The sequence below is a fragment of the Pipistrellus kuhlii genome, unplaced genomic scaffold (genome assembly GCF_014108245.1).
Source record: "Pipistrellus kuhlii isolate mPipKuh1 unplaced genomic scaffold, mPipKuh1.p scaffold_m20_p_3, whole genome shotgun sequence".
NCBI lineage: Eukaryota > Metazoa > Chordata > Mammalia > Chiroptera > Vespertilionidae > Pipistrellus > Pipistrellus kuhlii.
Window position 1 is genome coordinate 55,870,976 of NW_023425529.1, and position 18,116 is coordinate 55,889,091.

At 39.3% G+C, this 18,116-nt stretch overlaps 1 protein-coding gene and 1 long non-coding RNA gene across 9 annotated transcripts in view; both read right to left on the bottom strand.

The window, feature by feature from the left end:
- The window catches only part of GRIP1 (glutamate receptor interacting protein 1), a 658,373-nt gene that overhangs the window by 192,917 nt on the left and 447,340 nt on the right, over positions 1-18,116 (bottom strand). The gene's annotated exons all lie outside the window — the stretch shown is intronic.
- Positions 2,511-15,626, bottom strand: LOC118728638. The gene is made up of 2 exons (XR_004990953.2): positions 15,584-15,626; positions 2,511-2,617 (listed from the first exon to the last, which is right to left on the bottom strand). It is a non-coding gene; the product is annotated as an uncharacterized LOC118728638 (long non-coding RNA).

An 18,116-nucleotide genomic window follows, 5' to 3' on the forward strand; every position in this document is an offset into this window, starting at 1 on the left:
ATGGCACTAGGATCTCATTTATGAAATTACCACATTTACAGTGCCCTGGTGGCCCTGGAACTAACTCTCCTCGTAAAGGTTTAAGTTAGAATGCGGGAGATGATCTGCTGCTCTGCTGTCTTCTGCAAAAGTCTCACTAATTGCACAAATCTGGCTTGTATTTGTTCCATTGAGTATCTCAAGGGACATCGTTGTCTACACAGCCCAACTCTGAGATGCACACTGTCTGCACACAGAATATTCCCTACACGTTCCAGCTAGGTTCAGGATTTTAATTAAACAAATTGAGAACCAAATGAATAACAAGGCAGCCAGTTCTTTTAAATAATGAGTATGCACGATTCTCCTTGCTTTACAATGGTAAGTGATGACAAAGGACAGGGTAGCAGCATTACCCGATTTGGCAACAACTATTAAAAAGAAGTTTTAAATTTCTTTCTATAAACTTTTATTTTAAAAAGAGAAATGCGGCAAAAGGTGAGTACCCTTGTGTATTATAACCCATCCCCAAGCTAAGAAGAGAGATCTGTTGGAAGATCTGTGCAGGCCATGCTGATTTGTTGTCCTTTCCTAAATCACTATTAGGATGCACTTACTTTTCCTTGGAGTTAGGTTTCTTCTGTGCCAGCATTGAAAATACACTTCCACATCCTGGAGTTTAAAACTCTAGAAACAGTGCACATTTACAATGCAGTGTAGGCAGCCCCCACTCCTGATCAGAAGGTTTTCTAGACTCATGTCTTCAGACATATCACCTTAAATGTAATTTTTTAAATGCACCTTATTTTTTTATTTTAGACATTTTTGGTGGCATTACAGGAGTTGACCTCTTAGTCCCCTTGGCTCTGGATCTATCAGATGGTCCTGCTTCCCACCCACCTCACCAACCACACCTTTGCAGCCTCTGTTGTTGCCATCCTTCCATTTTCCCTCCTTCTTTCAGACCTGTGAATATGTCCCCCCTCTTATCTGTATTCCCCCCTTATCTCATTCATTTCCATTCCTTTCAGTGCAGATGATTCCCCATATTTATATCTGCACATGATCTCTCCCACAGCTCTAGACTAAGGATATACTAGTAAGCTGTATATTGGGCATCTCCTCTGGAATGTCAAAAAGGCATTTCAATCTCAACATGCCCAAAATAGAATGAGTGATTCCTCCGTTACCTTCACCCCATGGCATCCCCATTCAACAAGTTATTCAGGCCAAACACCTCAGAGTTATCTTGGACCTTCTCTTGCCCTTACATTCTATCTTGAATCAGTAAGCAAGTTCTGCTGGCTCGCTCTTAGACTATAACCCAAATCCATCCACTTCTCACCACCTACAGAACCGCTATCCTGATCTAAGCCATTATCACCTTCCTGCACTACTGAAATAGATTCCAGAACTTGCCAACCTACTGAAGTTAACTACCAGAGTTAAAATTTAAAACAAAACAAAACAAAAATCACATTATTCTTTGGCTTAAAATTTTCCAGAGGCTTCGGATTATCCATTCAGCTGACCATGGTGTCAGATATAATTTGGCCCCGACCTGCCTTTCTCCCCTTGCCTTGTGTCTTTCTCCTCTCCATTCACTCCATTGCAGCGACGCTGTCTTCCTTCTGCTCATTCACCATGCTACAGTCATGCCCACCTTAGAGGTTTTACCCTTGCTCTTCCTTCTACATGGAACATTATTCTGCAGGTCTTTGCATAACCAACCTCTTATTATTCTGATCTTACTGAAATGTCATCTTTTCATCTTGAGCATCCTTTCCAATTTGGCCCACTCTTCCCAAGTCACTTTCTCTATCCATTAATTTACTTTATTTCCTTTCCAATGCCTAAAACAATCTGAAATGTCTATTCATGTACTTGCCTGGTGTCTGTCTCTCCCGCTAGAGCTCCACTGAATCAGGAGCCTGGCATGCATTGTACATGTGTCTTAGCCCACAGTAGGTACTCAATAAGTATGTGTTGAGTGAATATTTTGAATGCATTCCTGATCAACATATCTATGTTAAGATGTATAGACCCATCATATAACAAAATCAAACATAACAACTTAATTCCTTTATAATAATTTAAAATAATAAAATCATGCTCCTGGTGATATAGTTCAGGGACTGGGAAGGCCTTAGAAAGTATAGTGAGTTCTCTCAGAGAGGGGAAGAGAGCACTAGAAGTTCACAACACGAGGGAGGCAGACTCAGGCCTGGTCGGGTCCCCATCAGGGCATCAACCACAGCTGCTACTCCTTATACATTACACACGGGCGACTGCGTGCATCACTGACTACCCAAAGAAATGCAAATTTAGCACCAAAGTGCACACCTACTATGTATAGCAAGCAAAAATATGATCTTACTTCATAAATTTGATTTATCTTCAGCGCATATGCTAGTGCTCATACTACACTGTAGCTTCTAATGAGCAGTGTGCTTGCATTAGAATTTATTATTATTATTATTATTATTTTTAATTTAATTTTTTGTTAATCTCACCTGAGGGTATTTTTCCCCCCATTGATTTTTAGGAATAGTGGAAGAGAGAGGGAAAGACAGAGAGGAACATCGTTGTGAGAGCAACACAATGATTGGTTACTGCCTGCAGAAGCCCTGACCAGGGCCTGGGATGGGGAGGAGCCTGAAACCAAAGCACATGCCCTTGACTGGAATCAAACCCAGGACCCTCTGCTCCACAGTCCAACACTCTATCCACTGAGCCAGGCCAGCTAGGGCTGCATTGGAATCTAGAACGTCTTTTCAGATACCGTGACACATATCTCTTAAAAATATGAACAGAATAGTTTTAACTGACACAGTTTCTCTCCATAAATGTCCACAAACATCTCCTGTAAATATCTGCACAGCAAATAATGGTGGCATTAGCTAAGAGATACAATGAATTTGTTCCATTGAGTAACACATGTACTAGTAAAGCAGCCCTCTTGAGTACCCAAGTCCAGAGAGTCTAGGCCACTTAAAAATTTTGAGCTAATTAGTATTTTTTAAAAATAAAGACATATTGAAGTGGAGTTATCACGATTATGGAATATTTTATTTATTTATTTTGATAATAACTCAATTTTTTCCCTTTTAATTTTTTATTGTTTAGTATTACAAATATTAGTACACATGCCTCCTTTTTTTCCCCAACTGACCTTCCCTCAGCCTCCCCTACCCCTCTAGCACATGCCCTCCAGTTATGGAATATTTTAAATATTTGCATTGAACAAATCAATTTATTAACCCCCAAAAGAGTGCCTTAGAGTTATAGGATTTATTTTTTACAAAGTCTATTCTTCGTGCTCTGGAGGTACTTTGATCTGCAGAAACATGCATTGTGAAACTGTAAGAGGCGCACCTTCTCCTTGCAATGCTATCCATGCATCTCTGGGATATGAATATGGAAATAATGGTAAAAGCCTAAGTCTGAGGCTCTTTATGAAGGTGAGACTGGGCACAAGTGGGCCTCCTGACACCCAGACAGGTCATCTGATTTGCTTTGCTTTCCGCCTTCTTCAAGTGGGAGCAAGTGGTGTGGAGAGAGGATGGGAAGGATGGGAGAAACAATAGCCTCAAAAGGCAGTAGGAACCACATGTACACAGAGGGAGGGACAGCATCTTTCTAGTCTCAGAACTTGGAAACCATCAACCAAACAAGTTAAATTAACTGACGTAACTCCCTTCATCACTCTCAACCACTGCCTGTCTGATTGGTGTGTGCTTGGAAAGGTCTATGGGGTCTGGAAAGGTAAGGTAACTCACAGGAAAAATGAAACCGAATTCATTTCTTTAAGAGCTAGGGAGCAATTTGAAGCAATAGATTATGTGTGTGTGTGTGTGTGTGTGTGTGTGTGTGTGTGTGTGTAAGAGAGAAAGAGATAGATTATGTACAGTCCTAAGTCCCTTTTATTTTCAGAAAATCAGTTCTCCAGTGGGAATGAGAAAAACTCAGCTTTAATTATGCAAAGAGACCCATCTCAGGTCTGCCTCTTCCCCCACACAGCCAAAGAAAAAAGAGACACTTGTAAATTACTGCATTGGTGATCCTATTCATCTTTTTTAAGTGACATTATCCATCTAATAAGTCTTAGTTCTTAATTGTTCTTACAAGAAAGATGCTTAATCGAAGCTAATGATATCGGGGTACTTGAATCACCACCGGAATTAATTTAGCATTCTAAATGCTTCATCACATTCCCTTTTTATTTCCGTCAATATTAATTAGATAATTTCCCCCCAATAGTGGGAAGTCCCAGGGATGACCCAGATATCTCATTTTTCTACCCACAGTAGGCAATTCCGAGAGTCTGACAGGCCACAGAAAGATTTGCTTTGGTGAAAGATCAGTTTCTAAGATTTGCCCAAATCTGGGATATTTACATGTACTTGATTTTAACACGCCATAACAAAAACCCAGTAGAAACAATGGGCCTGTGATATTAATGAAAATTCACAGAAAAGGAAATACCAATGACTCATAAAAGTAAAAAAGCTGTTTAAACTTACTCATTAGAAATGCAAATTAAAGCCACAAGGTTTTTTTTTTCCTCTCTTTCTTTTTTCTTTTTTACTTTTCAGATTAGCAGTAGTGAGGCTGTGGGGAAGCAGGTCCTGTCATACATTGGGGGAGGGGGGGAGGAGGTGGGATTTAACCTTCATAAAGGGCAATCTGGCGATATTGGACAAAGGCTGCGGAAAAGGGCAAGCGTCACCAACCATCTATAATAACAGACAAAAACTGAGATGTTCACCAGCTATCATATATCATCTTGGCAAGATAAATAAAGGACCTGTTTATTTGATTTCTTTACAGGTTCCTAATATTGGGACGCTAAAGCTCTGATTACTCCGAAATATGATGTTCGGGCAGATATGAACCCCACATCACAATACTGAGATAAAAATATAAAGGGCATTTTCTCACAGTTTGTGGTTGTTGCAGTTCTTTGAGATCTTGCCTGGATAATTAAAAGGGCAAAAGAACCCAAGGTATCAAAAGAAAGACATAAGACAAAATAAGACAAAGTGGAATGTGCACGTTAAATTCAAAGGGAGCGATAAGTGGAGAAATACTTTGGGAGCCGCAGAGCAAGCAGGACTACAAATGAGTTACATTTCTGCTTTAAAAGGCAACAAAAAACTTACATAAAATAAGTTTAGATGGACATATAATGTTCACAACTCAAGATTTCAAAAGGACACACGGAGAGAGGGGCACTAGATCACAGGGCCGCAGGGGCCAAGGCAGAGAAGGAAAAGGTGGGCCATTAAGTAGAGAGAGCCATAATGGGTGGTTTGTCTTGGTCTCTCTGGATGAACAGCACTCATTAGGGAATTTTGGCTTTATTCCTGGTGGCATCCTTGATAAAAACAGCTCCCAGTATTTGTACTCCAGGTCCATTTCAAGAAGAACAGATCAGTGAGCTTCTAGCATTTGCCTAGTATCGGGTAAAAGAAAGGAGAGCAATACGTGACCTGAAGGTGAAATCGATGAAGACTATAAAATGGTCAGGATATTAAACTGTTCCCTTTTTATATGCCTTGGACACGAAAACCAGAAGAAGAAAAAAAGAAAAAAAATAGACTTGAGGGTAATTATAAAGTAACAACACCCTCCGAACAGTTACAAAAAACAGGTGACTAGATATTGTCCATCTAAATTTATCCTCCAGTGAAAGAGCAAACATCTAATTCTCCCTGGATAAAGATTAATAAAGAGGATAAAGATGAATAAAGAGGATAAAGATGAATAAGATTTAAAAAATTCAGGTTGACTATTATATGGTTTTGATTGTTAAAGGGAGATTTTGGAGAGGTTGAAATTACTGCCTCTTACAAACCTCTAATAGAAACAATTCTTATTTACATATTTATTTAAAAAAATATATTTTTATTGATTTCATAGAGGAAGTGGGGGAGATAGAAACATCAATGATGAGAGAATCATTGATTGGTTGTCTTCTGCATGCCCCCTACTGGGGATCGAGCATCCAACTCGGGCATGTGTGCTCTGACTGGTAAGTGAACCCTGACGGTTTGGTTAATCGGTTGATGCTCAGCCACTGAGCCACACCAGCCAGGCAGAAACACATCTTTTCAGAAAGCACTTTACAATTTTAGTGCAACCTTACATCCATTCCTTCATTTGATGAGCAAACAGTATCATCCCTGTAATACCCGTAACATATAGAGACCAAAGCTCAGAGGCATTAAAAACTACCTGCGAGGCTGCACAGTTTAGAGAGGACTGAAGCAGAGATTGAAAATCTAGTTCATGATTCCAAAGATACCCACGCATATGTGTAAGTAATGGTACCCAGCTCTCTTTAAAAAATGAGGCATTCAGGTCCCCTTAAGAGTAACCAGCTTGGAACTACCAGTATTTTGACAAGTCTGTGCCAATGGTGTGCTGAGGGAGCTCTCCAAAATAGGTTCCACTTTAGCGACAAAGACACATGGATGCATTGTCACCATCCCGGACTCTCGATTCCCTGCACACAAAAAGGCAATGTAATTTTGAGCCATCGGCTGAGCAAGGAATTGATTTTCCCTTGATTCAAATTCCTGAGTAGGTTACTCTGGAAACCGGGGAAAGCTTTGCTCTCACCTGCTGGACATCCCACTTCAACATCAGGCAGATGCTAACAATTAGAGATGCTCAAAGAACAATGACCCATTTAGGAGCCGCCAGGATTGATCTTAGACTCCAGTTAATAGCTGGGGGGATACTGTGCCTTTGTTGAGAGCAAGAATTAAAAAAATAAGACCTTCATGAAGCTGCAGACCAGAGATTTAAAAAAATTTTGGTCTTTCCCCAATCTGCACCCGCTCCTATCTCCCTCCCTCTCACCATCCACCCAAAAGCTTCTTTTACTCAGAGTGGGGCGAGTGGTGGAAGGGCCTTCTTCTCCTCACACACTTGGGGTTGGGCTGTAGGCATTCTTTTGAAGTCTGGGAGCTAGAGGGTGAGATTATTCCTGCCCAAACCTGTCTAATTAGCTCAAATTCACACACTCACAAAATTACAAAAGCAGCAGGAAGATAATAAGTGAATTTAAATTTCAAAGAGATGCTTATATTTAGAAAGGGTTTGGTTAATTTTAGGAAAATATTTTATAAATTTCAGGGCATTGTGATTCCATGACGGTACATTATACATTTTTTGTACTGTGGCATAATACATATAATGTAAAATTCACCATCTTCACCATTTTTAATTGTAATGTTTAGTGGTGTTAAATACATTCATAATGTTGTACAATTAACACCACTGTCCATTTCCATAATTCTTATCATCTTATAAAATGGAAACTCTATACCCATTAAATAATACTTTTCCATTCTACCCTTCCCTACAGCCCCTGGTAACCTCTAGTCTACTTTCTGCCTGTAAGTTTGGCTATTCTAGGTAAGTGAAGTCACGTAATATTTGTCCCTTTGTGTCGGGCTTCTTTTACTTAGCATAATGTCCTCAAGGTCCATCCATGTTGTAATATATCAGAATTTTATCCTTTTTCATGGCTGAATAACATTTCTTTGTATGTATATAACACATTTTGTTAATCCACTCCTCTGTTAATGGACATCCAGGTTGGACCCACCCTTTGGTTACTGTGAATTACGCTGCTGTAAACACTGGTGTACAAGTATCATTCCCAGCTCTGTTTTCAACCCTTTTGGTTATATACCTAGGAGGAGAGCTGCTGGATCATATGGCAATTCTATATTTAACTTCATGAGGAACCCTCTGTTTTCCACAGAGACCACCCATTTTATATTCTCACTAGTGATCCACAAAGTTTCCAATTTCTCCAAATCCTTGCTAATATTCGATACTTGTTATTTTTCATTGTCTTAATTTTGAAATCAGCCATTTTAGTGGGCACACTGTGATATCTCCTTGTGGTTATAATTTCATTTCCCTGGTGACCAGTGATGCCGAGTACCTTTCCTTGTGGTTATAGGCCTTTCCTTTGGAGGTGTCCTCTTTGGAGAAAGATGTATTCAAGCCCTCTGCTCATTTTTAAATTGGGTTATTATTTGTTGTTGAGTTGTAAGAGCTCTTTATGTATTTTGGAATATGTTAACCCCTTATCAAATATATAATTTGCAGATATTCTCTACCATTTTGTGGGTTGCCTTATCATTTGATAGTATACTTTGATGCACAAAACATTTAATTTTTATAAAGTCCAAATTATTATTTTCTTTTGATGCTTGTACTTTTTACAAAAAATATATTGTATTGATTTTTTTTTTTATAGAGAGGAAGGGAGAGAGATAGAGAGCTAGAAACGTCAATGAGAGAGAAACATCAATCAGCTGCCTCTTGCACACCCCCCACCGGGGATGTGCCCGCAACCAACGTACATGCCCTTGACCGGAATCGAACCTGGGACTCTCCAGTCCACAGACCGACGCTCTACCGCTGAGCCAAACCGGTTTCAGCTTGATGCTTGTACTTTTGATGTCATACCCAAGACCTCACTATTGTGATTCCACTTGGAATAATCATCATTAAGCAATTTTCTTCGGTTACTCGACAAGTCACCTTAACCCTGAATATGGTAAATCCCAAATGTAATGTGATAGACTGAAGAGCAAAAGATGTATGAGTGACTTCATATTAGCTTCTCCTTACCCTTAAGAACAAAAATATGTAACAAGATGATTTAAAACTTAAGTCAAAGTGTATAATATGTAGCTGTGAGTTAATCCCCCCGAAGAGAGAAAAAATTAGAAGTAAAATTTTAAGGATGGATATATTAGAAATTTACCATTGGATAGATTACAAAACGTCTCTTGCATATGGATAATATAAATACTTTATTGATTCTCTCTGAATATATTAAAGAATTAAAGCATGCAAACTAATCATTTTATACTAAGGACATACAGTGAGGAACCAAAATTATTCTCTGTAGCAAGCACTAGGCCAATGGTTAATAGCACATGCATTCATTTTCACACGGCTTTCCCATTTTAATATATCTCAAAGGAAGACAGTGGTTATTAGTTGGTATTCCCCATGTGAAATTTCTCATATACTGCAGTAAATCTTAAAAAGTTATTTGAAAAGTACATTTTTCTTTCAGGATTCTCATTCAGAGTTAAGAATGCTTGTGGGCATATTTCATTTAGCATGGACAACATTTCCAATTTAACTTGTTCCAGAGAATGTAACATTTGCAGCTAATTTCCAATATAACATTTAGAAATAGCTCAAAGTGAAAACCCATTATTGGTTTCTGCCATGTTTAAAAGCCAAACGCAAATGAAAACCAAGAGGCAAGACTATATTTTACTTTTAAAATATGTATTTCAGTTGCTTTTCCAGGAACATAAGTTCGGTGTAGGTGGTATGCGTGTAATGTCATCCTGTGTTTAAAACACAAGGCAGAAGGTCACAGAGGGGACAGGGCACACATTAACATCTGCCATGATCCTCTACTTAGAAATCTGCCATCTGAAGCCAGGCCTTCAAATGACCAGATGGGTGTCCGTGTTTTCTAAGCCACTTACATTAGCTTCATTTTCTGTTAACCAATATAGCTTGTTTTGTCTTTTATGTTCTATAAGCTTTTCATCATGGATGGCTTCCATTCTGCTTTGCCCAAACTGAATGGATTCCCTGATTTGGCTCATGAATCTTACTTGCAAATGGACAGATTTTCACATATACACTTTCCCATATGAATTGATGACCTAAGTAGGTCTTGTAATATGATTTTCTGAGTACTTATGTTACAAATTACTACATTAATTTTCAAAGGGACTCAACAAAGTAATAAAATATTTACAAACTTAGACTGAAATGCAGTCATTTATACTATAAAACAAGAAAAACCATAGTTACTACTAGTCATTTTAATATAATTACCCTCTGACAATATCCATAAAATGAGGGAATTCAAGATGATGAAATTAACCTGGAAGTTTGAGCTAATATGAGTAGCTTTTTAAGCATTAGAGTTTAATGGGAACTGTCACTGAAGTGGAAAAATTTTGCAAACATAAGTTTTACATGGAGCTTAAAATTTAAAAGGAATAGTTTTAAGATAATCTAACAACTTTAAGGAGTCTGGGATTATTAAGAACTCTGCCAAAAATATAAATAGCATAAAGAGTGTATAAAGACATTTGCATAAAGAAAGAATATATAGCTGCATCTTCCTTCTAGGATTCCACAAATGCTAATTCCATGCCCAGATACTGAGACTCCTGAGTGGGAGGGAGAAGGCACCATCAGGTAGGGAATGCCTCATTGTGGACTCTAGTGAGGACAAGGATCCTGCCCCACCCACCCCCAAAGATGAGGGTTCCAGATAAGGTAAGAACAAGCACATGAGTCTCAAAAGCACATTAATAGCATATTTAAAAAAGCAAACACTGAGAGTCAAACAAAAGTTCAATGAAAATTTAATATATTTATGTATAACTAAGATATATATATTACTAGAGGCCCGGTGCATGAGATTCGTGCACTGGGGTGGGGGTGGGGGGGAAGGGCAGAGAGAAGGGAGATTCCTTAGCCCAACTTGTGCCCTCTAGCAGTCCGGGAGGTTTCAGGGGATGTCCGATTGATGGCTTAGGTCTGCTCCGTGGTTAGTCAGACATCATTAGTGCCTTGTGGAGGTGGGAACACTGCCACTCATCAGCCATGAACCCAGCTTCTGGCTGAGTGGTGCTCCCCCTATGGGAGAACACTGACCACTAGCGAGCAGCTCCTGCATTAAGCATCTGCCCCCTGGTGGTTAGTGACCATAAGTTCTGCCATTTGGTTGATTTGCATATTAGCCTTTTATTATATAGGATATTCTAATAATATATATGTATACATATCTATGCATATGTGTATATATTTATTACATAATTTACACTCATATACATAAGTATTATTTCTATAGAGAAAATGGAGGATACATTTCTTAAATGTTTTGAATAACAGCATCAGAAGCTAGGGGTAGCTGGATAGCTTATACACTGAACGCATCTGCTTACAGTGTGTCCTAATAAATCTGCTCCATCCTTATTTCTCTTGGCTCCTCCTTCTGCCAGGATCTCATATTCTGCTCTCCTCTCCTGCAAGCTGAGGAAGGGAAAAGGCCTTCCTGTCCCAATTAAAAAGAAGTATGGTCAGCATCACAGAGAAATGAGCATAGTATCCTGATGAGAGAGAGGCCTGCTTCATTCTACAAAGGTGGCTCTGCGGGTGGATAAAAGAAAGGGCGCTGAGCTGGGCCACCCAGGGCCTTGGCATGGCTGCTATTTTGTCAAGATTCACGCTCTTGTGCTCTCTGACCATTCTGCTTGGTCCAGGTAAATTTATTTGCATGGATGTTAAGCTCCGAATGTTATTTCAGGCTGTGCCTTTCCATGTTCTAACTACAGGTGCTTACAGATCAGTTTCTTGCTCAGCCTGCCACTGCCTGCCGAGCCATTATCTGTCCTGCAGAGCATGAGGACAGCTTCGCTCTCTCCTTCGATGGAGGATACTTAGGTGTTCCACCTTATCGCTCAAGATAGTGCGGCACTCGCCTTCGCAAGACTGTATTACTCCTGGCTTTTCATCAGATGGTTTCTTTGTGGGAGAGATTGGTGTCTAACCTTGGGATGTTTTGCTCCTGTACTAGGAAGGAGACTGCAACCCTGAAATTCAACACAACAACGAAGTCGACCAAATATCTTCATCAGACTCCCAGACTCCCAGCTGGTTTTCCTGACTATTCTCCCTCAATGATCAGAGCTCTAAATGTTAAACAAAACAATAATACCAATTTATTGGCTCATCCACTCAGTAACTCAACCAATATTCACAATATTTACTGGATATTGTCCGAGTGCCAAGCACCTGCCTGACAAATGTCAAAGTGACTGTAGCAGAGCTCACAGTGCAGTCAGGTAGGCTGCTAGAGTGGGCAAGGGATGCTTTTGACTAATTAATAGTACTTGGATTTGCCTGTGGAAACATCTTTCTCTCATTCTGATGCCATCTGGGTGAAGCTATGTCTACCTGCAGATTTGGGGAGGGGGTTACTAGCCAATCAGAGCACTGTATCCTCCAAGGTACAGTGAAGTTCAGGATCCCTGGTGCTTTGGTTGGAACTGTTAGGAAGAAATAGCATCTGCTGCTGAGGGTGGAGCTGAGGGTATAAGGCCTCTACAGGAAGAAACTTGCCTGTCTGGGAATGAGTATGGGAGGGAGGGAGGGGGCCTGAAGACGGCTGGAGGTACAGAGAAGAGGGAGCGAGGGTCACACATATAGAGAGATATATGGACTAGCTAGACATAGATATATACATATATCGATATATACATGTATAGATATATACCTATATAGATATATATTTTCCATCTATCATCTATCTATCATCTATCTATCATCTATCTATCTATCTATCTATCTATCTATCTATCTATCTATCGTCTTCCTATATGAGAAGTGCTAATTCAACATTTGAGTGTTTAGATTTAATTGTGGGCCGAAGCTCTCAGGGCAACAATGGAAGTACTGACAAATTGGAAAATGAGTACTGGGGAGAGAAACATACATCCAGCTGGCACCTGCCTATACTTCCTCATTCTTCAAATGCCACCTTTTCAGGGCAAACTTTCTCTCTCCCCCCAGCCTCCAGAGCAGTGCAAGTTTTCTCTATCATGTTCCCAACAAATTGTGAGTTCACAGGAACCAGAGCATGGCCTGGCCATAGTTATACCACTCCCCAATGCTTCGCACTGTCCTTGTTAGGTTGGATGTATTATGCCTTTGATGAAAATCTCAGGAGGGCCTTCATGTACCCAGTCCTAGAGTGACTGCAAGGGGACGGAACAGCTGGCCCTGTCCTTGAGGAACTCACTAGGGTAACTCACATGTCACCATTTTAACCTTAAGTAACGTGTTTTCCTGCCATTTTCCTCTCCTTCTCCCCATGTCCTTTCCAGCTCTCTCAGCCCTCTGTCTAGGCAGTCCCATCAGAGCTTAACACACACATTCCCATATCACTTCTCAGATTTTGCCAATTTAGGTCCAATTTCCCTGCTAGAGGTTCTCCAAGTGCCTTGTATTTCTCCTTTATATAATCAGTGCTTCTCAACCAGGGGTGAGAACATCAGAAGACATTTTTATGGTCACACTTGGAGGGGGCTGCTATTGGCTACAGTGGGTAAAGAATAGAGATGCTGCTAACTACTCTACAATGTTCAGGGCACCCCCCACCACAAAAAATGATCTGGCCCCAAATGTCAGTAATGCTGAGGTTGAGAAACCCTTGTATAAATCATCACAGTTTAGAACTACTGATCAATTTTTGTCAATATTTGATGAATGTATTTCCCCTCACTAAGCTATAAGTTCTAAAAGGGTAGAGACTAAGTCTGTTTTTCACCATTATTTCCCCAAAGACTCTGAGAGAAGGGCCTCAATGCTCGTTTGCTGAACACTGATTTTAAAGAAATGTGAAATCTGCTCTTCGACACAAATGCACTATTTGAATCATTCCTGCTTCTTGCAAGTATTAGATTAGCAGGCAACATTTAGTTCTCTGTCCAAATTTATCATTTTTCTAGAAACAAAAGTTGTTGGTTGCATGGCTCCATTTTAGCTTAATCGAGGAGGCTTCATTCCATATGCAAAGCATTAAGAAATTCTGGGCAAAGCTGAAGAAATCCATGAAAGCGTAGCCCTGGCGCAGTAGTCCCTCAGAATTCCAAGCCTCACTACACGAATAAGAGGAATCCCGACGAGTGTGATGACTAGCATATCGCAGAGTTGTCAGGAGGCGCCGTAAAAATATCCCTGAAGTCAACGATAATAGAGGCTCCCGTACTTCGTATCCGCTCCTGAATAGAAATCAGCTTGGATTCTATTTAGCGGTGTCTTCAGTGACCAGTAATTCTAAAGCCTCAAATTATAACCCTGAGTCATAATATTTGCTTTTAAGCTTTACCTCAAGTGTAATTCAAATGTGATTTCTATATAGAAGTCAATTTCTGGAAGAGCTGTGATATAAAAACACTGGAGAAAGGATGTGGCTAATTATTAAGCTGCATCTAAAACGATGCACTAAAATGTGCTACAGTACTTTATAAAAATAAAGCAATGAGTTTATAGAAGAGGCCATCCTTAAAAGCATGTTACAAGTGCACACTGGACCTATTTCCACCAAGAGATGCTTATCTTTGGCAGGGGGCAGTGACATTTAAATATACAGAAGGCCTTCACTTGAAAGCATGCTAAACATTCATCTTTTACATTTCCTGGTGAAATTTTGTATGCCTCAAAATTATAGTTTCAAATGATACAAGCTTAATTTTGACTTAAAAAAAAAAAAAAAAAGGTTTGCTTCCTCATCAATGCCGTCCTCCACTCCCCCCTTCCCCCTCCCCCAAATCCTTAGGTCTCTCTCTGGCTCTCACGTACGTACATGTGTGTGTGTGTGTGTGTGTGTGTGTGTGTGTGTGTTCAGCATCTCAGCATCTACAATTTGCAAGGCCCTTACTGTTGGGTAGTTAAAAACTAAAGATATAAAATTTGGAATCCTTGTTCTCAAATTCCAACTCAGAATCTCCCTAGACTTTCTCCCCCTCCGTTTTCTGGACTAAATATACTTAAATTCTTGGGGGGAGGGGAAAAAGAGGGGCAGAAAAACACAAACTTTAGGGTTCAATTTGTGCAAATATATATTTGAGTGAATAAATGGATCTCATTTGATAAGTGAGAAAAATAAGACTTAGATAAGTTAGTTGAAAGCATCTTAAAGAGGATAACTTTCTGTGTCTTTTAAGGGCATATATACAAAACTTAATTTTTCTACCATTATGAGACTGCCATGTCCATGTGAAGGCAGGGAACAGAGACTCTTAGAATGGTCTGGTTACCCTCCCATGAATCACAGAGCAGTCTTTTATCTCATTGCACTTTTAGTGTGGAAAACATGTTCTCCAGTAGATGAAAATCACTGTTGAAGGATAAATGTCAATTCTTAGGATATTATTGTGAATACCCTCCCTAGAAAGAAAGAGGCCAAAAATACTCCTGCCACGCCAAGTTTCCACATGTTGGCTGACTTTAATGTGATAACGTTGGGAGTAGGAGATAAGGAAGGTAAAACTTTCTCTTACTATCAGGCTAGTAAGATAATTGGGAAAGCTAGTATTTCTGCAGGCATAGGCTTGCTTAGAAAATCATTGGAGCTGGGACTCTTATTCATATTTCTTCCTTATACAGAAACTTGCACATTACAGGCATTTAAGGTTTTTTTTTTCATTGAATTTGTTTACTACTTAGATAAAAAGGTTATTAAAGGTGCTATTTAACTAGGACATGAAAAATTATTTAAAAAAAATAAACACTAGCTATACCCAATCTTTTTTTAAATCACTACAACAGCAATACTAAGACATATATAATGTATAGATTTTCTTAATTTTAGTAAGCATTAGAAAGAGGTAAGATATCCCCCCCACCCCTTAATACAATGCCATCCAATGTGGACATCTGACTTAAAATTTTATATATATATATATATATAATTGATTTCAGTGATGAGAGAGAATCATTGATTGGCTGCCTCCTGCAAACCCTCTACTGGAGATCGAGCCTGCAACCTAGGCATGTGCCCTTGACCGAAATCGAACCTGGGACCCTTCAGTCACAGGCCAATGCTCTATCCACTGAGCCAAACCAGCTAGGGTGACATATGAGTTTTTATGCAACAAAGGAAAAGTATAAGTGATAAATATTCTTGTGACTATTATGGGAGACTGGTGACAAATTGCAGAGGGTTGATATTGAAGGGAAAGAACTAGAGCAGAAATGAAATGAACATTTATTAACATTATGACAAGGCCTGGCTCAATAGTTTCAACATATATTATCCTATTTAATTCTTGTATAACCTTATGGAGTAGGCATTTTTTAAAGATATTTTTATTGATTTTTAGAGAGATAAGAAAGGAAAGGGAGAGAGAGAAATATCTATGAGAGAGCACAACATTGATCGGCTGCCTCCTGTACAGCCCCTACTGGGAATCGAGCTGGCAAACCATGCATGTGCCCAGACTGGGAACTGAAGCAGAAACCTGGGATGATGCTCAACCAACTGAGTCACACAAACCAGGGTGAGATAGGCATTCTTTCCGACAGAGGTTCAACATGGAAATGATTAGGAAGCACCGTGAATGGGCAGTGAGTATACTGAGAAAGTCTCAGGGAAGACAGTCAACTTTCTGGCGAATCTCATTTGAGCTCTTTGTCTTGCAGAACTCAAAACTGCACACCCAGAGGGTCCCATTTCTCAGAGGTGAGAAACGTATTACCAAACAGAGGAGACTGCTGTATACTGAGATAGATGCCTGATGAGAAATTTATTGGCCCACAAATAAGAATACTCACTGTAAACAGAACTACGTGGGAGACAAGATATAATCAGAAGTGAGTAGAGAATGAAAAGAAAAGGAGCCATATCTAAAAAGATGGCCTTTATTATGTTGAAGCCATCCCTTTAAAAAGAAATGGAGAAAACAATTCCTTTTGCAATAGGACCAAAAGAATAAAACACCTTGTAATAAACTTAGCAAAGAATGTAAAAGATCTATATAATGAAAATTGCAAAACATTATTAAAGGAGATTGAAAAAGATACAAGGAAATGAAAAAAATATCCCATGCTCAGGGATTGGAAGAATCAACATAGTTAAAAAAGCCATTTTACCCAAAGCAATATACAGATTTAAGGCAATTCCCATCAAAATCCAAATGTCATTTAAAAAAAAATAGAAGGAGAAATCAGATTTGTATGAAATCACAAAGGACCAAGAATAGGCAAAGCAATCCCAAGAAAAAAGAACGAAATTGGAGGTATCATGATACCTGACTTCAAAATATACTACAGTGCTACGATAATCAAAACAGCATGATATTTGCAGAGAAACAGATACACAGATCAATGGAATTAAATAGAGAGCCCAGCTATTAAACCACACATATATGGAGAGAGAATTTTTGACAAAGGAGCCAGAAATGTACATTGGAGTAAAGACAGTCTCTTCAATAAATGGGAAAACTGGAAAGTCACATGCAAATGAAGGAAACTGGATTCCACTTTGTCCCCATGTACAAAGATTAATTCAATTGGATCAAAGACTTAAACATAAGACCTGAAACTATAAGTCACCTAGAAAAAAATATTGGTACCAAACTTATGGACCTGGGTGATAGAAAACATTTTATGGACTTCACCCAAAAGTAAGGGAAGTAAAGGCAAAAATAAATGAATGGGATTATATTAAACTGAAGAGCTTCTGCACAGCAAAAGAAATGGACAACAAAACAAACAGGCAGCCAACCAGATGGGAGATGATATTTGCAAGCAGCAGCTCTGAAAAGGTTTAGTTTCCAAAATATACAAAGAAACTTGTAAAACTCAACACCAAACAAATAAACAATCCAATCAAAAAGTGGCTCGAGGACCTGAAAATACACCTTTCCCAAGAAATCATATGAACAGCCAATAAATATACGAAAAGATGTTCCACCTCATTGGCAATCAGAGAAATGAAAATTAAAACTACAATAAGATATTACCTTACACCAGTAAAAGTGGCCATTATTAACAAGACAAGCAATAACCAATGTTGGGGAGGTTGGGGAAAAAAGGGGAACCCTCCTTCACTGTTGGTGAAAATGTAGACTGGTACAACCACATGGAAAGTAGTCTGGCGATTCTTCAAAAAAATTATAAATAGAGCTATCAGATGACCCAACCACCCCACTCCTGAGTATATACCTGGAAAATTCAAAATCATTTATATGCAAAGACAAATGCACGCCTATGTTCAGTGCAGCATTACTCACGTGGCCAAGACTTGGAAACAGCCAAAGTGCCCTGCAATAGAGGACTCAATAAAGAAGATGTGGTGCATATACACACTGAAGTACTACACGGCCATAAGAAAGGATGGCATAGTGTCATTTACAACAACATGGATGGACCCTGAGAACATTATGGGAAGTGAACTAAGTCAGACAGAAAAAGCTAAGAACTATATGATCTCACTCATATGTGTGATATAAAACTGAAACCCATGAACACAAGCAGCAGTGTGGTGGTTGCCAGAGGGA